General features: G+C 33.6%; 1 protein-coding gene across 1 annotated transcript in view; it reads right to left on the bottom strand.

The window, feature by feature from the left end:
- The window catches only part of LOC111054800 (ephrin-A2), a 203,434-nt gene that overhangs the window by 158,371 nt on the left and 17,628 nt on the right, over positions 1-27,435 (bottom strand). The window lies entirely within an intron of this gene.

The following is a 27,435-nucleotide window of genomic DNA, read 5'->3' as shown; positions in this document are numbered from 1 at the left end:
CTGTCTGGGATCTTTTCTGCCAGTCACCTTTCAAATTACTGAGCCGAACGCGTGAGACTCCAAGACTATGCCGCTGAGTGTAGGGTGAGAAGGAGCGCAGTTGCCGGATTGTGCAGCCCACAACGGCAACTCCGCCTAACCACCTCACCCAACAACACAACGAATCCCTATCCCTCTGACGGCCTGTTTCTTACCCATCCTCCTAGTTGCCCCACCCTTCACCTAACCGAACCCCCCCTTCGTCCACACAACATCAAACATCACGAACTTCGGAAAGCACAGCCAAACCGAACACCGAAGCCAACAAGAACAAGAAGAAGGTGGAAAAGAAGAAGAGGTCCCGATATCCAGCGCCCAGTGCTAGTCCACTCGAGTGGTGCCTTCTGACTCCTGACTCTCCTTACTTCCTACCTTGGCTCTCAAACTCACTCACTTCTCTCAACACTCTCCTGGCTCTAAATCGATCTAAAAGTAATTGGGTTATCCCAAGTTCGTAACTATCCTTGCCAAAGTACTGCACTTTTCCATTCAACCATCACCGATTGAAAAAGCGGTGCCATGTCAGTGCGACGCAACAAACACTTCACACTTCAATAAGTTCTGACTACTTCAGCAACTTGAAAAGTCTACCAGAAGTTGCTTTTCGGCATGTTAAACCAACGTTCAAGTGAAAATGTATTTTATTAGAAGTTATGTGGACAATAATGTATGAGAAAAACAGTAAATATCATCGTTGAAACAGGAAAATCTAGTAAGGTACATTCCAAGTGGGCTTCAAACCTTTCTTTCTAATAAAACAAAATTGATATGATTGATTTGGAGTATGATAAATGAGCTTCGATCAAACTCAGTGAGACACTCACATGGACTCAAATATCAGAAAAAAATGTACTTATGGGTGTATGAATGGTAATATTGTTTACTTTTTTACCGGACTTGCCATAGACTCTCACTATCTTGAGACGTTATTTTGAAAAAATTCTCCACCATGAAACGGCACGATGATTATTTTCAGCCACGTCTATCAACTCCTGATCATCTCCATGTTGAATATGCATTATATTACACGGAATCAATGTAAGAATACAATCTTGCTCAATGCTACAATGTTTTGAGTCAACGCCTACACAGTCATCGAATCATCATTGCCAAGTTCACATCGGCTCACATCAAAGAAATCCTCACTTTCGTAAATCATTGATTTCGCTTATAAATCAACATTTTGGATAGCGTGCTGGAAATGCATATGAGTATTCAATGATAGGAGATACATGCATGTGAATGGCAAAGATGAAGAGAGAAAGAGTGATACGATCATCAGTGATGGCGGTTAAGTGATGTCATCGACATCATATCACTCGACTCTTCCTTCTTTTTCTACAATATGTTTCAGCCGGACTTCGTTCTGATTGAATGCTTTTATCTGTTTCAGACTAGAACAACGTTATTTCCAGTGTCATGGCGTCACGGCCCTGATAACTATCATAAATTCAATTGGATTTACGGCCACGGAAATCCTGTATTTGATACCCGTCCAGCTCTGGTATCTCTCAAACACCATATGCATCTTAATACACACGTAGGATAGTTGAGAAAATAAGAAATAATAGAAACATTTGCTTGTAATGTTGGTCTATGTTACAACTGGAAGTAGTTGTTGCAATGGACATAAATACGGCACAAGGCAGATAAATCTACAAAAGATTGTAAATTTATTGAGGATGAATCCATGCTTCTAGTATAGGGTGCGGAATTATGTTTGCAAAGTGGCTGAAATCGATATATTTTCATGAGAATACCAAGCTGTAAATTCAGATTTATAAAACTAAGATAGGAATGAATAATATGATTTCATGGTAAAATGTTTTCAAGAGAATTAATTACCCTTTAATAGCCTTTCTCTAAAAATCAATATCCTTTTCTCTGACAGAGCGGACGAAACCACCGGATTCTTCAATAATCCTGCATCACTGTGGAAGCACCAACAACCCGTGAGATTGCCCTTCAATTCAATAAGTCAATGAAATAAAATATTTAGGAACAATAGTGGACAACAAATTCAAATGGGACAAGCACATTAATCTATCAATTACCCGGATCAGAAAGCTTCTCTACAAATTCTATCAACTCCGTAAAATCCTCAACTATGAGACATTAAAAAATGTTTATTTTTCTTTAGTGCAATCAATTTTAAGATACGTCATAATTATCTGGGGCTACGAATTTTATACATGTTGAACCTCTCTTTAAACTTCAAAAACGAATACTAAAAATAATAGGCTTCAAGGAGAATCAATTCCCCACGAACATTCTTTTCAAGGACAGTAAAGTACTGAGTGTAAGACAACTCTACATCCAGGCTATCATCACGCGAATGAGGAGACACAACGAACAAATAAGACTCAAACAAGGCAGAGAAACACGCATTCAATAGTACCAAGGATGAACACTACATTTGGGCAAAGAAACTACATATATTTGGGAACAAAAATTTACAAATCAGTACCAAGTTACATTAGGGAAGAATTCAATAGACACAGGTTCAAGAAAAGTTTATTTTCCTGGTTGGTTGATATTTGAATGGAAGGAAAATTGTGAAAATTTAGTTAGACTGTAAATATTGAAACTATTTATTCTTCATTCTTCTCTTTACTGTTTTTCATTTTTCTAAAAATAACTTTTCTTATTATTATCCTTAATAGAACATTAATATCTATCTACCAATTTCATAATTTAGTTTGTATTATAAATTTTTACTAATTTTATTATTGTTGAAACACCGCTGATTTATGTGATTACATTACAATACTATATTATCAATATTCTAATGTTGCATTCAATCTTCATTGTAATTAATAAGTTTTCATAATATGTGAAATTTTTGCATAATTAGCTGTTGTACTGTAATTAGTTATTGTAGATTCGTGTATACCAGAATGTATTGTAACTTACTTGAATAAATAAATTTGAATTTTGAATTTTGAAGAATAAATAAAATTGGTGACGAATTAGCAGTAACAACTATTTTTTTTAAATACATGAATATGAATTCAAATAGTTTTTAGTTTACAAGTTTACATCAAACAATTAATCTGATTATCATCAAGAGCTGAGATTATGAGCTTGAAACATAGAAATCAACGTGAAACTTTGAAATATATCAAAGATTGTATGAGCAGTATATATCTGATTAGAAATATATTGAGCTAGAGTCAAAGGTGACAGAGCTTTAATATCTTATGATATCACACTCTTTTCAGTTATTATTCATATGGGAGCCCGGGAGGCATACTAAAGACATAGAGAATACAACTTTGAATTAGTCTACTACAACAACTTAGTCTACTACGGGTAGGAAGTGCCAGTTAAAAAAACATGAACAGTCCAGTTTCAACAGTTCCAAAATCAGCATAATAATGATGTAAGTGGGAAGACATTTAGGCCTTTGACAACAATTGTAAACGTGTGAAATTCATATTATGTAATCGCCCATGAGGAAAAAGATATCTAATGTATCGTTCTACACATATGAATCCAAAGCTGTTGCTAATGTATTTATTCATTCATATTAAACGACATGGAACTCTCACCTGAGTTCAACTTTCAGTAATCATACTTGCCTTGCAAGCAGGATATGAAGTATAAGTAACATTATAATAAGTAGGAAAAGTCAACTAATAGAATTTGAAATTCACTCAAAGGCTGGTAGTTTTATCTATATCTTGGAGAGGTACAGGATTTCAAGTAATAAAGTTTTATAATATTCATGTTGTTAATAGATTATTTTAGGCCAAACATGCAATTTTTTCAAAATAAACTGGCTCAATAAATAAAAAGAGCATGCAATTGAGAGAATACATGTAGAAACTTCCTTCTCGAATTTGGATTTTTTTAAAATTTTCAAGTGATTCCTTATGCTAGAAAGTTTGAAAATAATAAGCCAAGTACGAAGCCTTGTAGGTATGTGAGTGAATCAGTCAGAACAAAGCCTTTACATAACAACGATACTAAGATGCTATAAAAGTAATACATTCCCGGGCACACTATTAGGTTCTTGTGAATGCCTTGAGGCACACCGAATGAATGCAGTAAAAAAGTGGTCGATGGAAGACAGGAAATCCAACAGAACCACGGTTAGGTTGTGATAGAGGATTACTGGTTAGATAATAACTAGATGATCAAACGTGTAAAAAGAAGAAAATTTATTCGTGAAAGCATTTTTATCTCGCTGTATAATATCAGATATCAGGAAACAAGCAAATATTATTTTTGAGATGGAATCAAAATTTAAATACATGTGCAAAACAGTTCAGTGGACAATAGAAGAAGAAATAATATGTTCTTGAATAAGAGAAATCTTCAACTTTCTGTGATTATGGAGAGGAAGTAGCGTAAAAGAAGTAAACAAAAAATCAATCTCTCTCATACTTTCCGTTTTATAACACTGTAAAAGCCTAGAGACTACAGCTAAATATTAATTTGGATTTCAATAGCTAACTACAAAAACCTTATTCATTCTCGATGGATAAATACTACATTTTCTTCTTCTTTTGTATCTTGGAGACCCAACATTAGATGTCTGAACACATAGTTGTCAGGATTACGAATGAAGTTGATAATATTGTGTTCTACTTTTAAATGGAATTGCATGACATAAACAAATGTGTTATTTTCAAATTTCAGAAAAATGTAATTCACAGACTAGAGACTGGTAATGTTGATGCAGGTTTGTAAAAGCAATAAACGCCTTTATAATTATAAATGGATGTGAATTGTTGCGATCAGAAAGGCGAAGAGCTAGATCCAGTTAGCGTTCACCCAGTGAGCCAGGCTGAGGAAAGCATTTAGTATAATTCGGTGGTGTTGATACAGAAATAAATTCCAGAAAAAGGGTAGGACCAATATGTTTGAAGAGAACAAAAATAATACGGAACATTTGGTAAGGGGAACTGCCCAAAAATATGCACAGACATAATAGGTAATCCATAATATTTTGAGATGAGAGCTGTTTGAGAGCTGCATGTTCACACTACATGTGCTGTTTCAGATGCATAGTTGTCTTTCGAGACAGACAGGCTAGAAAACAGTGACCAATTTTCCAAAAGATTTCTGAGAAGCAGACCACACACTGGATCATTGCGACCAACACCTGTTTCAAATGATTCGTGTCCCTTATAATTCTCCAGTGGAAAACTCGAACACGTTTGCCAAACAATAATGAAATAAACAATGGCCGGCTTAACTGCAAATTACTTTTGAGTAGGTCCTTGACTCTAGCCGATAACCTCGACAGAAAATAATCGACAGAAAGTTGAAACTCATGACTTGGAAAGTGTACAAGACTGAAAGGTGTGCCTCATGTCTTATGATTCAAACGATAACCAACCAGAGTCAACACGCCTCAGATAGGTTAACTTAACCTACACAAGTCAGCAATCAACAGCAATGAAATCGACATAAAACTCCACTATCCAATCTACTCAACTCTTAATCGAACTTGCATTTTACTGTTTTCATATTTCAAAGACAGGAGATAAATCTAGTGGGAGTTGGAAAGAGAGCGAATGCTACTACTATTTGGCACAAACTGAGTTCTGTGTATAGTAAAATTTATAAAAGTTGGCATGGTGTACTAAATAGACGGACTTGCACCATTTGAATGCTGACAAGTTACTTGTAAAGAAAGTGGAGTGAGGCAGCAGTCAACTGAATTTATTCATAAAATAGTCTTGAATAAAACTGAAAAATGTTTGGAGTGGATGTTGGCTTGTTGAATAGATACTATATAAGTAGGTTTTTGATCAGCTAGGGCAGCTATTTACATAAAGGATTAACATTATTATATAAGCATGATTTAAATTAGATCATTAGAATTTGAAAACTGATAGAATTTATAGAAACTATCGCTAAACAGGGATCTCACATGAGAGGAATGTAAACAAGCACATATGAGACGAGAATGAAATATTTGAAAGGAAGAATAGGTAAGGGTGAAAATGCCATGTCGATTTAAAATTAATGCGTTTAAGCTTAGGGTAATAAAAAAAAATAATTATAAAAAAGTTAACGATTGATTGAGTACCATAATAAAATCATTGATGTGAAAACATATATAAAAAGGTGAAAAGTAACATAAAATATAACAAAAATAATATTTATCATCTTTAATGAGCTTAGAATCTTTAATCTAAGGAGCTTGAAAATATGTTCTCTGGAGACGAAGACATCATGTGAAAATATGGTTACATGATGTTAGAAAGTGAGAGAATAATGGAATCTAAAGAAGAGTGGAATGAAAAACGGGCTTCCATAGAAAGGGATAGTGTGGATGAAACAGGAAAGGGTTAAAAGGGAAAATATATTTCTAAAGCAAGTTACATGGTGAAATATGAAAGAAAAGAATCATTGATAACAAAGACATTGAATATATCGTTGAGTTGAAGAAATTACCAAAGAATTCAAGGAAAAAAAGAAAGGGGTGTTTGGAATCAACTAAGGGTGAAGTTTTAGACAATTGATTGAAAAATCAAAGAACCTGAGAAAGGTTTTCAAACGCATTTTTTTGGTAAAAAAATGAAACTAAATAGAAGATCAACAAAAACAAAAAGTCTATAGAAAACGATTGGTGTGATAAAAATTTCCTGTTCTTCCATTACTTAATTCACAGTTGACATTTATTAGTCTCCCACTATAAATAGTTTTAAAAAATCTAGTTCATATTCAGTGAAATTGTGCAATACAGTAATTGTAAAAATAAATTTCATACCTCAAAAATCGAAGCGTTGGAATGGTATGTAGTTTCAAAACAACAGATACAATTTCGTAATTGAAATAAATTGAACGAACAGCAATTTTTCTCATACTCACCTGAAAACGAAAAAACCTCATTATTTGACGAATTATGGAAACGATATGAATAAAAAATATTGAGTATCCCTGAAATATACTGTAAATTTAAATTGAATTGAATAGCTAAAATATGAGAACACAAAAAAGGTACTAATACATAAATCTTACTAATGAATATTATTCAACAAAAATTATATGAGGTATTATTAACTAATGTTAGGAAAAACTGAAGAAAATACATGATTGTACATTGTGAGGAAGTTTATCCTTTATTGAGATAAGAATCCTTTATCCTTCCACGTTCTTCCACTATAAAATATTTCCAGTTATCATGAACCAAAGAATATAAGAATGAAGAATCTACCGTACATGTCCTTAAATTGGTTTCACATACTTAATACTTCCTGTAATAAATGCACAAAATATTTGTGGAAAAAGGGGATATTAATTTATTTGAGGGAAGACACAAGGTGATGTGATGCACGGTGAAGGACCCTCGAAGGCGGCGTTGCCACTTTTGTCCTCAAACCGTAGAAATTTACGTGGCTCGTTCATGTTTCTTGGAAGTAGTAGCGTAGTGGCTATGGCATGCCAGTTGAAATACCAATATTGTTGTCGGGGCAGCAACAAGCCTCACAGATTATTGAGAGGCCGCAGTATGCTCTTTGAAATTCTTTGTGGATGCCGAGCAGGGAATTCAACACAGCAGGTTTCTACAGTACACCTTGGGGATGGAAAAAGGCACCCCACTCAACCCAACCCCCAACCACACCCACCCTAAACTCCACAATAATTTGCCCGACCGTTCGTTCCACGTTCCAGCTACGGTTGGATTCCTCCTCTCTGTATCAGATCTAGCATCACAATCGTCGCTTGTCAATGGACCTCTCCATTTTCAAGTACATTCCATTCAAAATAATACTGTTGCCGTAGTTCGGTCGGCAGCATAAGTAGCGACACGAGTTCGTATGAACAGCAAGCTGAAATCTTCGGATGCACGTCGCTTCTTTCATAGATAGAGGGGGCAAGAGCCACTAGGACAATGTACTACTAGAAGAAGGGTGTTCTCAAAACTCAAGTTCTTCAACTACAGAAACAGAACTGATTTTACTGACTGAACGTAGCCTGTAATGTTAGTGGATTCAAGTTAACCAGTAAGGCAGTATGCGATATCATGATTTCAATGGAACAGGCTCCTATGAAAAGTGAACCACATAATTTGGTGTTGCAAATTTGATTTGATTGCAAATCAAGCACTCACAATATATCATCCATAATCCATCCCAAGATGCCATCCCCTCCAGTAATCACGCACAAGTCATGGATAATAGGATAGTCATTAGAAAGAAAGGGTTTGAAACATATCCTTGAATGATCATGAAATATTTACATGAATTTGTAACATTAAATGAATGATAGTGCGATGAGCTATAATAAGGACAACGTACTACCTCTGTAAGATACATGAGTGCAAACTCCTATTGAAGTAATCAAAACAACAACAATTTACTTCACAAATATTTGAAAATAAGATGAGGTGTAGATTAGAGAATGGGATTTGAGAATAAGATTAAGAATAGAATATTAATTATAATATAATGCACAAATCAATACCACAACTCCAACTGCAGAAACAGGAAGAAGCAATAAATTTTGTTGAACAGATAACTCTTAACTAGAATTTTACACATAGTATATCAACACAAATTAAAAAGTTATAATATACTCGTAAAATGAACTTGACAAATAATGAATAGTTATTACTTCAAAAAAATCTGAAATGATTTTCAACATCTTGGAACAGAAGCCTGTAATAAAATTTCGAAAGCTCACAATAATCCAGTTTAAAAACAATAATAGTGAGTTTATTGAATGGTGAACCTATTAACCCCAGTCCTAAATATTACAGTATATCTCTGATATCAGTCACACTTTACGGCTACTGGGTTCCAAATCAATTATAAGGGTCATAAATCACAATTCCCAAGATAAATTAGATAAATTGGTGTTAACCCTTCATTTCGATAAGAGTTCTAAGAAAATATGTTCATTGAATCTGTCTGATAAGTGCTCCGGAATAGTTGAAACCTGAACTGAAAAACTGTCATTACATACAGCAAACAAATACAACCTTTACAAAATAATAAACAGGGTACGGCCCAAAACGTCTGCTATAAACCTCAAAGATGTAAGTACAGCATTTCTGTATAGAACTTATAAGGTACTTCTCTACAAAGAAGTAATCCCATATAGTCACACCTTCTTATCAATATTTCACTAAAATTATATTATATTTAAATTTTTACATCTTTAAAGTTTCATGCTTTATAAAACTAATCCTATAAACCGTGTACGTACAGTTTTTGACGATAAACATTTTTATCCTATTTTCGTTTTGCAATAATCCTGGCGTTCGTATATGATCTCTCATCATAGTTATAGACTGGAAAGGTGAATACAACAGATTATACAGTCCGCTTCTCGACTCGTGCGACACTTAAGTACCGTTAGAGTAACACAAATAAAAGAGATGACATCTTATTCAGCTGGAATAACATAGGACCACTCCAACAGCGTATTTCCATCTCAGCTCTGGAGCGGCATATTTCAAGTCCAACAAATTTCGGCTGAATTGTCTTCCTAAATAAAGTTATAGTATGAGTGAAATAAAATAAAGTTTGCAGGATCACTATCACAAGCTGAAGATAAAAAAATTAAGAATTGGATTATACAATCTGAGGAATAATTATTTTATTTGACTGCATATATTTTTGTAAGGGATGCCTGCAGATAACCCCAAGATGAGCATTTTTAATGGTAGGAATGGATGATGATGATGATACGATACGGATGTTTATTATTTCCAAGTTAAACTCTATGAATTATGCATGGTTAATGAGATGGAAAATGCTAGGAAGAAAGCAATATATTGTGAATAATTTCGAAGGAAGGAATCTTTGAATTACACTCAAAGGAATACTTCAATGGAAGCCATTGTTCTATAGGAATACAGAATTTACTTTTCTATATTTATTCCTAGACCAATGACAAATTAACGTATAGTCAATATCGATCAATTCCATAAATTGTTTTACAGAGTGTAAAATCAATAAAACGTCACAAACAAGCAGAAAAGTCACAATTCAAGATGCCGTGCGTTCAATCACTTCGGAATTTGGGAATGGGAGATGAGGTTATCATAAATTAAACCCCATATATTCCACTAGGAGTAGGCTTGATTAAGCCATAATCCTTCATGATACAGCTGTACGGAAGATGTGAACAATTGAGATTAAATAAGTACGCAATGTGTTACATCTCACTCTAATGATTGGTTCATGGTTTGAAAGCATTTTTTAACAATTGATGTTGACTACACTATAGGGGTTGCGATATGGAAGAAACATGAATTAGACCCCTAACACATTTTAATAATTTTCAGGGTCTAGGCGAGTGATCAACCCTCCGATCAACTTACCTAGCCTAACCGCAAACTATACTATCTCTATCCCAGCTGATTATTGTTAACTATACTTATTGTTCACCATTCAGTAAAGTGTACATAGACTGGTTGCCAGCTGGAAATTTTTAGGACTGGTGTCCATACAACACCCGGATAGAGATGATGTAGATATTGAAGAGTGTGTAGAGAGGGGTTTGGTGGTTTCAGTTCTGAATAATAAATTGTATTAGAAAAGTCTGTCAATACGCTTAATTACTACGACCGGGATGAATTAACTATATATTTTCATTCATCCATTTATTGAATGAAGAAACACAAAATCCAGATAAGAAGAAATAGACAATTGCACAAAAAACCCTCTACTTCTCAATTTTTTTCTCATAAATAATCCAAATTCATATTCACACCAAATCGTCATCTTGTAAATTGCAAACCGAAATATTGATTGGAATAACAAGAACAACGAAAAAAGGTAGGAGAAGAGAAAGAGTGAATATAAACGGAGATATATAAAAGTATAATGAGCATAGATGTAATAAATAAAAACAAAATTTAAATTCAATCGTATTAGTATTCCATGTGAAAATGTAGTAGAATGAGAGATAGATGAGGTGATTGGTGAAATTTATTTTCACAAACGGAATTCGAATAATAATAAGAAAATCATATTCCTAAACGAGATACTATAGATTTCCACGATTACAGTAGTTCAGTTGAAACTCTAGAGTGCCCATCATATTGCACCATAGAGTAAAGATACCGTTTACTTGTAGTAATCTTTTGTCTCTGCACAAAGTGAGTTAAATTTTGGGACTGGAAAATTGTTTATGGAATAATTATCACAACATCAGGGACAGCTTCTATAATTAAAATACAGAGACGATGCAGACCGTGAGAAACAGTCCTTGCACACGGGAAATCATCATCTCTACCATAATAATTGAAGATTAGTTATAACTGATGATTAGATTGAAGATAGTTAGTCAACAGCATGTATGTGGAAAAGGAAAGGATTAATATAGTATGTTTATTCGTTGAATGCTGCGAGAGAGACAAGAACAAGGTATTCTAGCATATTCAAGATTCAAATTATTGCACAAGGAATGATACTGTATATCATGCTTTCTCCACAACGATCATGAATAAAATATATCGATAGACGAAAGATTTAATTATATAATTCAGCGAATGACTCGAATCTATACAAAGTACAGTAGTAAACCACGTGAGTTCATTCAACTATATTTGACTGTTCTGAAACGGTTTTGACACCTCAAGTTCAAGTTTAGCATTATAATTAGATGGTGAAGATCATGTTGATAGTGATCAAATCAGATTCATTTTAATGAGGATGTTTGAAAATACGTGCATCGTAGTTGAGGTGCAAACCAAGATACGATACATATTTCATAAGGCGAGAATTCATTTAATGAAGAGCATGAAGATAGAGATTGGTTTATCACCAAGGTACCAGTGGTAACAAGAAATATCTTTGTAAGATCCACTGCCTGACAGATACATTTCGATGGATATACGTTGCTATACATTCAATAAAGTTCAATAACTAGGAATGAAATGGATTCAAAATAAGATTAATGTTGTAAGATAAGATGTTGCAAAATGATTTTTTATTATTCATGAATGAAATCAATTAAATGTCAGTACTATATTCCACTAAGCTGATCATCAATTTTCAATTCCCTTGATGATTTTCACAAAAATGTGTAGTCATAGCAACATACAGATTGTGAGAAGTCTTACATGTAACTTTTTTCTGTAAGATCTCCACGTGTTATAGATTTATAGATGTTATTATCACTGGACATCAACATTTTTCATTGATAAATAGAAGTTTGTATTTTGTAAAGGTTGACAAAATGCCGTTAACATATTATACAACGAGGTGTTTCCAAACTCCCTACCACTATACTACGGCATTATTCCTGGGTACGGATATCTAAATATCATTCAAACTGTTCGAAAGTCCTTAGTTACTCACATAGCCGCCATTTGAGTAAATTTAATTTCAAATCGAAAACTAAGTGAAGAAAATCAAAATAGCAGCTGTGTGAGTAATTAAGTACTTTCGTGCAGTTTGAAAACGATATTTAGGTATGTTTTGCACTCAGGAACAATGCCCTATGATATTGGTAGGGAGTTCGGAAATATCCTGAATATATGAAGAGAAGTCGCAAAATATTATTTCGACTGAATTCAAGGAATTCTTGGAGAATGATTCACATTTGATAATTATTGTACTGAGCTTTGTGCGTTAATCTAGGCTAATTGGGAGTGATGTTCTGATCGGATTACTGTACAACAGATTACTAACAATGCTAGAGCAAGTAAAATTATATTGGGAAACAGTAGGTTTATATTAGTTTTGTTTCAATGAAAGACGTTTTTCCTGCTGTGGAATACCGTTTTCCATAGAAGAGGATTAATGAATATTTGAACAAATAATGTATTCCTATTTTTAAAATAAATTTTTCCAACATACCATACATTTCTTGTAAGATGTATATAGTGTCGAACATTCCACACGCAACTACTACTGGTTTTCGTACGATCAATTAAAAAATTCAATATCCTATAGATCGTGAAAAAACTCATGTTTTATATCTGAATTATCAAGCATTAGATACTAAACGTGAGATAATTTCTCACGGATTGAAACTTCAATTCACACAATCATAAACTTGAAGATTCAGTTCACTCAACAGTAATTCACTTGAACACTTGAACTCCACAACTTCTAAAACAATTTCGGTGGCGTCAATCAAGTGAAATTCAGCATTCCAAAGCACTACTCAAGCAAGTTGGTCTGAATTAGCCAGGGCTAAGTCCCATTGAAGGACACTCAAAGATCTATTTCTTGAGCTTAGCTCACCCTGTATTCTATGATCAAGTTGAAAAGCTTCTGGGAGTATTTCATAGCCACAGGCTACAACAAACTTCAAACGGGTCTATAGTGAGATTCAGTTTAATCTGTCAGCACTCCTTATGGATACAATCAATGCTTCCCATTCAGTCAATGCTGACAGTTTAAAGTGAATCTCTCACTATCATATTCAACCCTCTGCTTCGCAGCAAAAGCTACCCATTGAAACATTTCATGTCCATTCCTAGAAGTATTCCATCACCTAGAAGTGAATTTTAATTACTGAACTTTCATCGCATACTCAGGAAAGTATAGTAAACAACAAACTGCTGAATTACAATGAATATTTTTCATGAACTAATAAAGTGAAATCAAATAATACTATAAAAATATATCTATTCCATACTAAGAATATCAACTTCATTCATGGCTTATCAATCCATTACAATGATTGTGCTTAATACTGCCAATATTAAGAACTCATTGATTCAAAAGAGTAGTTTATTAATGATCTATGAATGGCATATCCTCTATTTACCAAATTTCATATGAAGGCGATCAATTTTAATTATTACAGCAAGCTTCACTATTGAAGTCCAATGTTATAGACAAGCAATTTCTACAACCAATATTTAGAGGCAAGCAATTTCTCTAAAAATGTACTTACGTCCTACATTTCTGTCTCTATCTTCACTAGCCAGAATGTGAGAAACACACTTTGGAAATAGATTTGTTACAAAATAAATGGAAAATCACTTGTGCATTCCAATTTTAGCAATGAATTTCGTCATGAAACCAAAACTACGCGGGAAATTCCTTCTAAGGAGCCTCCTTTCATTTTACCTTCTCTTCTATCCTCCTTATAAGACCAAAGAATTCAGTTTTCGAGAGTCTACAACCGTAGTATCACTTGAAACGAAACGAAAATTGCAAAATGTTTCAATATTACTAACAAATATAGTGGTAAAATACGACGCTTTTCTCTATAAGCTCTAGTCTAGTGGAATAGGTCTGATTCAATACATTCAATAATGTTGATGACAGTTGGGAATCACAAAATTGCTGAAATTGGCATTCATTGTGTTGGAAAATGTCCAGCTTGCTTCAAATCAAACAACACCTACATGTTAGAACAATATAAATTGAAATGGCAAGTAAATTTAGGTGTCGAATTCAATGCGGAAAAGCGTAAAAAACAAAAGTTTGAAAATTATGAAAATTATTAAGCATTATTTACTATTTACAAAATCTACAATTTACAAAAGGGTTTATAATTGAGTAAGGGTTATGCTGAAACCTAATATAAAAAAGACAAATAAAAGTTATGTTGCAAAATTCAGGTTAATATTATTTTGCATCTACAACATTAACTTTATGGTTTATGACTTTAAAACATTTATTGAATAATTAAAGTAGGAAAACTAGTTATTTAATAGTCAGATTTTAGCGCTATATCATGATCCAGTATAACTCATCCGATCGTTAGAATTGAATTACTGTGGAGAAATTACATTTAGTTTTATTCCTACATATAAATAAAAAATTTGGCAGTCAAAAACATTTTTATGTGAAGTCTTGATGTCAGTTGAAACATTTTTAAATATTAATACTGGACCTTTCTAATATGTTATCAATCTGTCTAGTTTTGTTTGATATTTACAGAAAGTCAAGCACATGTATTTATTAGTATAAGAGCCTAATCAAAAGCATGCGTATGCAGTAAGGCCCGCATTACTGCATGTTAAAAGGAAAAACTGCATAAACAAAACTGTGACTTGCAACTTTTCACTGAGCTGAATTATTCCGAGTGTGCTGGGAATGTTTTACACTACACCCCGTCGCACGGCCCAGCCTTCTATGTATGTCTAACTCCTTAAAGCGATTTTCATAGCAGGTGAATATTTACCCTTGAAATTCACGCCCAGATAAATTTGCAAGGGGATGAGAAAAAACCGGAGTAGATGCGTTCCTTTGACATTCGCAAAGGGAAGGAGATTTTTTTTAAGGAGGACAATTTTCATCCAGCTAACTCGGATGCTTTCCTGGAAAACTTCAACAGCTACCAATACGAGTTTTCACGCAGAAATCGTGAGTGCGTATATGCGTGCGTGCGTGTGTGTGTGTGTGTGTGTGTGTGTGTGTGTGTGTGTGTGTGTGTGTGTGTGTGTGTGTGTGTGTGTGTGTGTGTGTGTGTGTGTGTGTGTGTGTGTGTGTGTGTGTGTGTGTGTGTGCATCTACTTGAACTTTAAACTCGTTGCACAGCTTCCGTTTGACGATCATTAAATCCGTCCTCTTATGCCGCAACCATGTCACAACTAATTGACGGAAAAAATATTGACAAAACAAATGGAACACCTGCAGCATTTAAACAGCACAAACTAAAGTAGAAATATCTTCCTCCACTCCTTCTCGCTCTATTTTGTACCCTCTCATACTGTGCTATTCTCTCTTTCTCACAAGCCTTCTAATTCATTTTCTCTCTCTTTACCTCTAACATTTTCTCTGTACACATCTAGACATTTTTTCAAATGCAGGTGAAAAACGAACCATTGCACACTAGCTGTTCAAATGTATGTAGCGATTCAGACACACAGTTCATTCTATGAATTCACCAGACTTCAATGCAAGCTACAATGAATGAATTGTTTCTTGTTTGCAGAACTATAAGTCAGTTTTGTGAGCTGGTGTTCACTACATAAAATTGTAGCTATCTTTTCTATGGTTCACTATGGAGTGAGAAAACTTCAATTAGTTACTTTCCTAGTACATTACAAATGTGTGAGTTTACAGACACATCACCCAATTAGAGCACATTTAGTTTCGCGCATAGTGATAACAACTTGATTCGATTTTTGCAAGTGTGACCAGAGACAACTGATAGAAGTAGTATCATAATTACGCTATCGTTTTTCTATGGTATGACAAGCATTAATTATAAATACTAAAATTTCTGTTCATTTATGTTTAACTAAACCTGATGTACATAATGTTGTATTATTCAATTAGAATATAATACAGTAATTTGATATTGTCAAACATTTCAGGAATTCTGCAGTATTGGACGTAAGACAATTATTTTACTTTTTTCTATTATAATTCGCCATTTATACATATAGTACACTCATGATATCAAAGGAAATTGAGTGTACTAGACTACTGTGAACTAATTCAAGCCTGTACCAGAAGAATTGTAAAATATAGCCGGTATAAGTTGAACTTGATGTGGGAATTAGGAGTGATAAAACATGCAGCAGATAAAAACAAGCAATTTAGAACACATCATTTGTGTCTCCAATTTTTTAACGAGAGATCGAAAGCAGCATAATCTAACATGACCGTAATATTCTTTAAAGAGAAGATTTAGCAACATGCCCAATGAAGAGAATAACAATTAATTTATTGTAATTGTCTAATTTAAAATGTAATAATTTTTCGATTACTAAACTTTTTGGGCTTTATATTTTCATAGACTTTTCAAGTACAGTAGTATAGCAAGTAATAATGAGGACCTCCACCTTGATAGCAGTTTGGAGAGTTATAAAACTTGGCACACTTCCATTGACCAAAGTAAAAAAGTAATTATTTGTACAATTTCCCAAATTTACGACGTGCCTGTCACTATTGAAAATAGCCCAAGTAGTTTGCGCGATTGTAAATGGCGAAAAAATGAGCCCGCGATAATCTATACAGGCTAAAAATATTTCCCAATTACTTTTGGTCGTAAAGAAGAAGAAAATCGAAATAATAAAACAAAAAAAGGAAGGAGAAAAAAGAGTGGGCACCTGCAGAGGTTTGACAATATCCAAGCACGTAGCGAACACTTGCGAAAGCTGTTTCATACAAGTTATTAAGCACATAAATTATCAGTTTAAACTTACGTATTACCACACGTAAATGTTATGCTTAATGTCTATACGTGAGGATTGTAATTTGAAGATATTTTGCATAGAAAAATAAGAAGAAATTATGGTGTATGAGATTTGTTGTATGAGAAAAACTGCCGTACGCACACACACATCGGAGATTGGTGAACCAAGCAGACAAGATTCTATTGTGAAGGCTCTGTAACACCCTCCTAACTCACAACACTTTGCAAGGTAAAAATATTTCTTTCTCTCATTTACATATTTTGAAGCCATGGTTATGTGCCATGATAAGGAACTGGCATTTGCTCATATCTCTTCGGCACAATCGGCTCTATAAATAACAGCTACGCTTCCCATTCACGCAATGCTGACAGTTTAAAGTGAATCTCACTTTAGCTTCTTGGAGCTGGCCAGAACCACGTCATCAACGGCTATCTCACAATTTACTGTAAATCGTGGTTTCAAATACATTATTCGATTAAGAGAGAGATCTAAAAAATGAATGGAATGTTTCAAATATACCTATTCAAAGGGTTATTGAGAACGTGGGATAACTGCACACAATCACACACCACTAGAAATGAATCTGATCAATGAATACAGTAGTTTGATTATTTTCATACTTTGTGATATTATAAATCATACTTTTATACTCGGGTATTTAAATATTTGATTTTTTTTGTATAATGACGCGACAAAATGCATTGCATATCTTTAGAAGAGAAAGACCAACCCTGAATTAAAAAGAAGCATACAGACCAGAAAACTTCAAAGCGGAAAAATAATAAAACTGTTTGGAATCAATCACTCGTCAATTTTAACAGAAGCGCCTTGTGACGGTTGATTCACAACATGAATTCACCGAATACTGACCAAAATTGATGGCAGGAAGTCGAATGACACAAACATTTCGGGCCATGAATTGAGTTAAAAAACAAATCTGACCGAAAATATGAGTTTCTCTTTGAGCAAGGGTTGATAGGTGAGATAGGGTAGTCGATGGTGGGGGGGGGGGGTTAGTGCGTGAGTGAACAGATAGCAAGCTACTAAAAGAGAGAGGATCCAAGCAGAGCGTATATTTGACTGCTGACTTGTTTCTTATTTAGGGTTGAAGCTGCTTCTGACATGACATATCCAAGTCACCTTTTCAATTACTACATGAAAACAACAATTTCGCGTCACGTAAAAGAGAAAACAAGATGGACTACAGAGGGGAAACACGGTTTCTCGTTATTATTCTGTTTAAGGGCATCTACACTTCACTAGTGCGGCACAGCTGGCCATTTTCACAGAGTTCAAAACAGAGATAGAGACACGTCAGTAACAGTTCCACCACTAGTTGAAAAAATATTTTGACTACAATTCAAATAATTATTCTTGGTTTTTGATACTACTATAAATTATTGTTATTCTTTATTCATTCTGACAATTTTAGTTTACCTAATTATGAGTCTATACTCTAGGCTCTGTGAGCATTCTGGATTCACAGTAACTGAGAATTACAAGTGGAAAAATACAAGAAAATAATTGCATGGTGCCAGAAACAGATAACAGGTTGGAGTAATATGTCAGCAGAACAGGTAGCAGAGCAATAGTTTGGAATGTATTTATGATTCTAAAAAGGACACCTGCTCCAGAACTAAGAAGAGAACGATAAAAATATACAAACTATTTCAATGGATCAAAAGGCTGAATAATGTCCAACGGGAGAAAGAGGAGCTCGTCACTTACCTATTTGAAGTGATACTAGTGCGACCGATAAATGAGGCGAAACATTTCTAGGAATTACTACTATTCTAATTTTTGAATCCAAATAGCATTCCCCCCCCCATGTAAGTGATCGCCCGCTTGATGATCAATAGAATCGAAAAACATCAACTGTGCATGTCATTCGTAAGTACGATATATCAAATTTGTGAGTATTTCAACTTTTTGTTATCTGTGTTTATTATATAAAATTATTAACACATTTCAAAATAATATTAGCATATTGTCACTTAGAAGCCAAAACCTAACCTCCCTAACCTTCCCCTTCACCTTCAAAACCTAAGATTCTATTGATACACTAGACAAATTGAAACTCGAAGTTCTGAGGCACTCCCCACGAAAATCACAACTATTGATTGAGTAATTACAAAATACAGACATGACAAGCTGAATGACTGTCAAATTAAAATTATTAAAAACTGTTGTTCGGAAAGGGAATGTAGTTCATTAGTAAAAAGACCACTGTTCAGTACTTGAAGTGCCAAATTTTTTTGCACTTCAGTGGACATTGGACTTTTTCATCTAGTTGTTGTAAGTAAACGTCATTACGGGATTCTACTGTCCTATTCAGAAGGAGTTCGTTAATTTTAATTGTATCCGAAAACTGTCAAATTTGTTGCTAAAAGATATATAAAGTGGCCCGCCTGACAAAAGCTGATGCAATTAGGGACAAAATCAATAGAAGTTCACATAACAGCCACTTTAGAATTTGATGGACAAGAGACCAAATCAAACAATCAATATGATCAATAATTCCAATGAACCCATTCAATTTTTTGACAAAGGTTAATGGATGTGAATCTAGTATAAAGCCACGATAAATTCAGAGCGAAGGGATTTGCCCCCATCGCTCGCAATTGCTGGTAGTATAAACAAACAGAAAATTCACAATTACATACAAGAGATTTTTATAATGGATGCCATGAGCTTTTTGCTTGTGCGTGGGAAGTGGAAAGTGCAAGGGTGATTTGATGAGATGATCAAACGTCCGTGCCTACTGGCGGGATTCGAGCCCGCGACCAGGTAGTGCCTTTGTCGTTTCGGCTACCCTGGCCAGCTAAAATGATAAAGACCAATAGCTAGATAGAATGGAAATTATCAATATTTTGAGCTTCATGCTGTGTAATTTCTAGTAGATATGAGTAATTATTTCACTTTACAATAGAGTGCCGTTCAGAATGAATGCATATTCTTTGTTCTACAAGAAAGCAAATCATTGAAACGATCGGGAGAAAAATACCCTGTGCTATTCTCTCCCAAATTTAGATAAAATTATTACAGAATCCGAAATAGCGTTATATCTTTTAGGTTTTAGAACTTCACTTTCACAAACCATATAATAAAAAGAATAGAATATCAATAGATCGAAAACAACACGACAGCGCAGCGATAAAGTCAAGTTCCGTCAATAGCAGATCGAAATCATATTATTATTTGAAAGTTACGAGAACAATTTTTTTTTCAAAAATAAATGGTATATATCATTCAATTTACAATGATTGAATGACTAAGAAACAATTCTACTGATCAGAATGACTATTAAACTATTAATTGTGAAACTATAAAATGAATGATTATTAAACGGAAATCCAAATTGAATTTTACAGAATTTCTGTAAAATTCAATTTGGATTTTCGTATAATAATATTATACGAATGATTGATAATTATTCATTAATTAGCATTTGAATGAATGCAATCTCTCATTGATTCCCATCTATTGTATCAACACTGGAAGAAGAAACTTGCAGTAAATAACAAGATGTCTTTCTAAATCAAACAATGAAAACTCATAAATGTTGCATGGTCAGTTCATTTCAAAAGGAACGATGAGCATAATGCATACCCAGCTCCTGAACCACTTGTTGCTAATACTTTAATTCAAGATTCCAACCTATTTTCTAATAATATTGAAGTAATTTGTTAAGTGTGTTGCATAACTACCCCCCGAAGGCTTGGAAGCTTGCCTTTTAGTTCAGAAAAATGTACAAATTACATTGTTTTCTTTATTGAAATAGCAAAAGTTATTTCAACAGCAATAATTTATAAACTATCACGGAACGATCAAAATATCTATTTCACACGTTTAAAAGGCAACTTTTCTTTCAGCATATTATTAGCGTTCAACTTTATTCCATTAACGTTTCATTATGTTCACCTTTCTACGTTATTAATCTCCAATAATCTCCACCCATGCGTCAGTGATAGAGAAATCCCTATGAATCGTCAACCTATTTATTATAAAGATAGATTTCAATATGGAATGTACATGTTTCTAAATATATTATGCTATTCCAATTCTCAATTAATTTGTCATAATATTATACACACACTGTTCGCTTAGATTTTGTTAATGGGGGAGTTCCTTAAGATCAGGTCTCATCTCGCCTGTTATATTCAGCTTTATATATTCATATAAATTTTAGAAGTTATCAATTACGATACCGTCATTTTTTCGCTATGTGATAGATTCCATCTGTTTACATGCGAATGTTTTTTTTTTTTAATACCGTATTTTCACACGATTATTTATCGGTCTAGTGTGCATGAAGAAATGAAGGCAATTCTTATCGGATAGGACGCATGAATATTCATTTGGTGAAACTCAAACTGTCAGCAAAGGTTTACTGGGAAGCATTAATATCATTTGTACGGAATACTGACCGTATAAAGTGAATCTCACTATTGCAACTTTAAACTGACAGTATTCTTTGACAATAGCATCAATGCTTCTCATTCTAGCAATTCTGACAATTTGAAATGAATCCATGGTCAGCGTCACACTGATATCGCTCCTATCTTTCTTCAATTCTGTATATTATATACATAGACAAAGAAGTTCTTGTGTTATGCACATGTATATTGGCGCCTGTGCTGATAAATAAATAGCTAGTAAATCCCATACGCTAGGCTTAGTTATTTTTTATTAAGAATTTAACAAGTAGAATTTGGCAATACTTGAGCGGTTTTGAAGAAAGGAAGGTCTAGAAGAAAGTTTTTCGCATTTTCGGAAGTATTTGTGTTTTGTCTACAAACAACAATTATCCGATGCATGCTAGAAGTATTCTTGACTTGCATCATCTAGTAGAAGATGATTGGTAGAAAATTACGTTATTTCATTTAATCTATTCATTGATACAATATTGATTTTCGAAAAAACGAATGAATCTCAATTCAATAATAGACACGATTTTGGAGTTTTTAGGGGTGTTGCCATGCAACAATTGCAACGGCAACAATGGACAGAATTTGTATTCCCATCGAGGACCCAACCAGCATAAAGGTTCCATTAAAAAACGTCATCTCTTAATATTTTTGATAGATGCTATTTTTACACCAGATGACTAAACAAGATGTTTATGAAATTGATGTTCTCATCACATGGTAGTAAAAATTAGAAATGGAGATTAGTAGGCTAAAATCAGATAGAAACTTGATAAATTTCTCACATGACCAAAATTATTCATCCTATAAAATGATTTCCAAGAAAGTACAGTACAGTATTGAGAATGGTTTCAGTGGAAAATAGTTTTTCTGCCTTTTAAGCTGACTGTCCTGACTTTTTAAGCCAGCAGAGTAGAAAAAAATACATATACCAAAATATAGACCTAGAACACTATCTCACTAGTGATCCTATCATGGCCAGTGCGATAAAAAAAGGACCATTACGAAGTCAAAAAGTCCTAAGGTAAAAATACAATAAAAAAATACCTATTAGATTAAAATGGAAATTATATTCTCTAGTCATGGAGATTGTTTAGGGTTTGAGGTTTAGTACCGAGATTGAACTTTCATTTTCTAAGTAACTATACGTATACGTATCAGATCATCACTAGACTTCATCACCAAACTCCCACGTGGATGCTTCAAGCTATAATTTCAGCATTTTATAGCTAGTGGGATACATTTTAAACTGGTGGTTTAATGGGAAGCATTGATTATATTTATAAGGAATGCTGACAGTTGAAAGTGAATTTCACTTTTGCAAGCTAAATACATCTCATTGCCACCCAAAAGAAAGAAGAATATCACCTAGTTAAAGAAAGTGACAGAGAAAACGTGAGATCCAAGTAGAAAGAAACTAATAAGAAATGTTTATTCAATATTCAGGTTCATATATAGTTTGTTACTGTAATAGTTGTTGAATAATCCTTACATATTTCTGATGCTCACATTACACTATTAGAAACTGTATGGTATATAACCTATCATCATAATCATGATAATAATAATGAAATAAAACAACTCGTCTCCAAGTGTATAGGACGTAAAGATCACATTTTTTGAAAATTAAATTTACGGAAATTTGTTTTGTAAATCCAAGAATCTTTTATGAAATATGACCCTTTTATGAAGCCGAAGATTTTCTGAGGTGCGAGTTATTCTGACATAGATACACATTTGATGAATGACATTAGATGTGAATTCTTATTACAGATGGATTTAAGCCTACAAACCAGCAATATATATTTTAAAGCTTACTCAAAAACCAACTTATTCACTTTTTCTAGTAACGTAATTACCAATGGTAGATGTCAGCTAATTTTCATCAACCCATAAATATTAACTTATAATACGGGCTGGCTTCTCGGATTCAAGAATTTCACACAATAGATCATTGTGAAAGGTGAAAATAGTGAGTGGAAATGAGTAAGAATGCATACAGTTACTGGTATTAGTGTTTAAAAACGGATGAATGAAGAACAAAAATTAGTCTCCATGTATTCATATCTGAGATTGCAATAGTACAATAGTTTGGAAGTGGATTTGGAATGGAATGAGGTTTGACGAGGAATATAAGGCAAAGAGGCATTCTTCAACGCATGCGGCGTAAAACTGAACGATAACTCGATTTCAGAGTTCGTGGACAAGCTAGACTTTTGATGGAAAGGCTGCAGCCTTTCCCTAACCCCAGCTCAGCTATAAAAATATTAAAAACTTCACTTCGGACAACGAAAAGTTGCTCTTTCATCCTCCATTCCCACCTTCTGCCTCCTGCCAACTTGGCCAAAGTTCAATCGAAACAGTCAATCAATCTACCTTTAACGTCTACTTGATAATAACGGAATAGACCTACAGGTATATGTCAATTCCGATAGCGTACAGAGGCTGTATTATATCATGGAGGCTCTCTCATCAAACTTTTAATAAATCCTAAAGTTAGAGGCAAAATGGTAGGCCTTAAAAAAGGAATGTGACCAGTAACTTTTTTAGCGAAACAAAGGAATGAATTATTAGAATGCAACTTAGCTTCTATTGGCATGGTATAATTGCACTTTTTGCACAGTAACTTGTGTAAAACAAGAATGAGATGGATCAAAATTCAATCCCTCCTCAACACGCAGTTTTATTTCAACTCATGCAATATTAAATAATTATTTAAATTGCTTTATGTTTATAAAATCAGCTTGAATTTCAAACAAGATCTAATAATTCGCATTATTTTTGACATTCAAGAAGATTTTCAATAACAGAGACAACTGGAGTGCAGTACTTGCTTCTATTGTAGGATTTTATGTAGCTTCTTGTAGAGACAAAAAAATCATGATTTCAACTAGGAATATACAACTCGTATATAATAGGAAATAACCTGGTTTTTCACACTACTAAATTGAATGCAGTTGATCTCTTATAATTATTGAGGAAATTTGTTAATTCTCCAACGTTATTACATAATTTTTGACCTTGACAACACTGAAACGAAGATATACATTTTCAACAGAAGGGCGTGTGGTCTGTATAGTATAGGATCCAAAACAGGGGAGGGATCATTCTCCAGGTAGGCCCTGTTTTGAAGTATCTTGCAGAGGGTATCCATCCAATCACAATTTTATGAGGCATCATAATTCAGTTACCGACAAACAATGAAGGTTTGGGGCCCGGCACAAGGGGATGATATTTTTTACCATTTTTTACTTCTGTAGCAAACCTTCTAAACAAAACTTTAGAATGGTCTGTCAGGAGAAATGGTTTCTAGAGCCTCTGCTCGAAAGAATACCGTTCATAAAAAAAACTATTTCTGTTTATTTCACTGATGTTATTTATCAGGACCATATTATGCTTTTTATGCTAGAATATTCTACACATTTTTCGAAACAGATTCATTGGAATTCTGACTCTACAGTAAGAAAAACCTTGATTCTTTGCAAAGTATATTAAAATATAACCCTCAAAGGACAACTACCTAGCCCAAGTCAAAGTTTTGGACGCTTCCTTTGAAAGTTGAAATTGCTGAAAGAAGAACTTTTCTTTTTGAAGACAAGATTATTTGGCGTGAAATTTTTTCTTAATAACTTCTTGATCCAACCAAAAAGTGATGAATCTCTGATAACTGATGTTATTCTTCGAAACCAGGTTTCTGTTTTTGATAAAAAGTTTTGCAATATATTAACCATTGATGTACAGTATAATGAAGCCAATAAGGAATATTCTGATTTCTTGAGACCGTCTGTAACACGAGCACTATCAAATCTAATTTCAAGATTGCAAAAAATAATATTGGTCATCTGGATGCTATGCTACAGCTATGCTTGTTATAAAGGTGATACTGTACTTGATTAGATAATTCAAACTTGAGATGCAAGTCTTAGATCACGGTCTTTGAATTGGCGTGATGAGATTATGCTCTACTGAACTACTGAACATTAATCTAACAAACTTTATTATCAAGTTATATTGGCAGATCTGATGCAGTAAGTTACGTAACTTGCTCAAGACATCTGCAACAACTAATGTGAGTTTATTGGAGCTTGCATTTCGTAATAATATTTCAAATATCGAAAACATGAATTTTAAAAATTCATATTATATTGAGTGTTGATTAGGTGATGTAACATCAGAATTTGGTATTGAAGTTTTCTAACATTGTGGACAATACTTTACATTTTAACCTCAAAATATCAATCATTTATGACCTAAGATTATCAAGATAATAACACAAAAGTTGACAAATCTGAAACTATTTTCAAATACTATACTTCATTTTCATAGTTCAAGTACAATCATGAAATATATCCACTTTCCGCAGACAATAAGCAGAATTGGCTGTGAGTTTTTTTTGTCATTTGCAACTTAAATATAATAAAGATTTCCTACGAAATGAATTCATAGCACGGAATAAGAAAAGTATGTTTGATTGAAGTCTGGATAGAATAAAAAACTCACTCAGAATGTCTCAAAAATGATGCAAAATAAGCGATGCATCCTACCATAAAAAGATTACAAAGTTTTTACCATTCAAGTCTATACCAGCATTATATAGTCTATACCAAGTCTCGACTTGTTCCAACTTGCATACTTGTAATGTAGAAACCCGAATATGATAAAAATATATTGAGATAAGAAAACTCTAGTAATAGAGCATGCAGGATTGATGATTTTGGAGATAATAGCCTTAAAACAGCATAAAAATGACATTAAACGTTTTGTGAACTGTAAATAACCGAACTGAATTTAGAATGATTACACAGCATTACCTACAGTTTATTTACAACAATTACTTTCACCTTGCTTGGTATCTACGTTAAAATAGTTGGAGTTAAGTAGGCCAAAGAACAGACTCATGACATCTGATGTCAGCCAACTCCATCAAATGTCATTATAGTGAGATTCATTCTAAACTGTCAGCACTGGTTGAATGGAAAGTATCTATGTTATTCATATGAAATGCAGAAAGTTTGAAGTAAATCTCGCTATAAAAGGCTACTACGGTATTTGATGTATTCTGTTTGTAAGAATAGATGAGAAAATCAATTATTTCTTCCGAATACAGCATTCGACTGTTCACTAACTGTAGTACTAACTATAGCAGGATGATTGCAAGATACTAGGTCACGTTAAAATATTATGGAATTGATACAATCATTTTAAGGTATTCAATGCCTGGAATGAATTTGACAAGAAGCTTGGTGTGAATTATTTAAAAGGCTGAGTCTTCAAGAGTCTCTTCAATATTTATCAAGAATAATAAAGGTCAAAACTTGCCTAAACTTACTTGGGAATTCGATACCGTTCAACTATCTGGTGCTATTTCTAATACTAATTAAGTGTTCCAAAAGTGGGATAATGGTTCGCTTATGGTTCTATAAATGACTTCTTTGTTTAATAATATTCAATCTGATAGGCTATCAATTGGCAAATTTCTGGAAATAATAAAGTTCGAGAGTTCATGGCTTAGAACAAACCTCAAACAAAAAATTATTCTGAATAACCAATAAGATTTATTCATAAATAGAGAATTTAGTTCAGTTAGTGCTAATCAATTGAGTAAAATCAGCAGGAAGAGTTAGGGCATCCACACATTAAGATTCATGTACGTAGCCTATAGCACAAATGACAAAAGTAATTACAGTCGTTCTATATTTTTTCAATTTGCAAAAGTATTCCTCAAATTGAGTCATTTTCCTACTTCTTATGATGATTGAAAAGGTATATTTTGTACAAAACATCCAGAATTATCAGGAGAAGTTGTTAAGTTTGGGTGCAAGTATATTTTGAACCTGTGTTCAAATTAAAATTTATTATTGTTCTTTGTACAAATTCACACATACAATTGCATAATATTAAGAAAAATAAAATTATCAACAGTACAAATATAAAGAGCTTGAAGCT

The sequence above is a fragment of the Nilaparvata lugens genome, chromosome X (genome assembly GCF_014356525.2).
Source record: "Nilaparvata lugens isolate BPH chromosome X, ASM1435652v1, whole genome shotgun sequence".
NCBI lineage: Eukaryota > Metazoa > Arthropoda > Insecta > Hemiptera > Delphacidae > Nilaparvata > Nilaparvata lugens.
The sequence above is the reverse complement of the archived record's forward strand: the minus strand, read 5'-3'. Positions and strand labels throughout refer to the sequence as shown.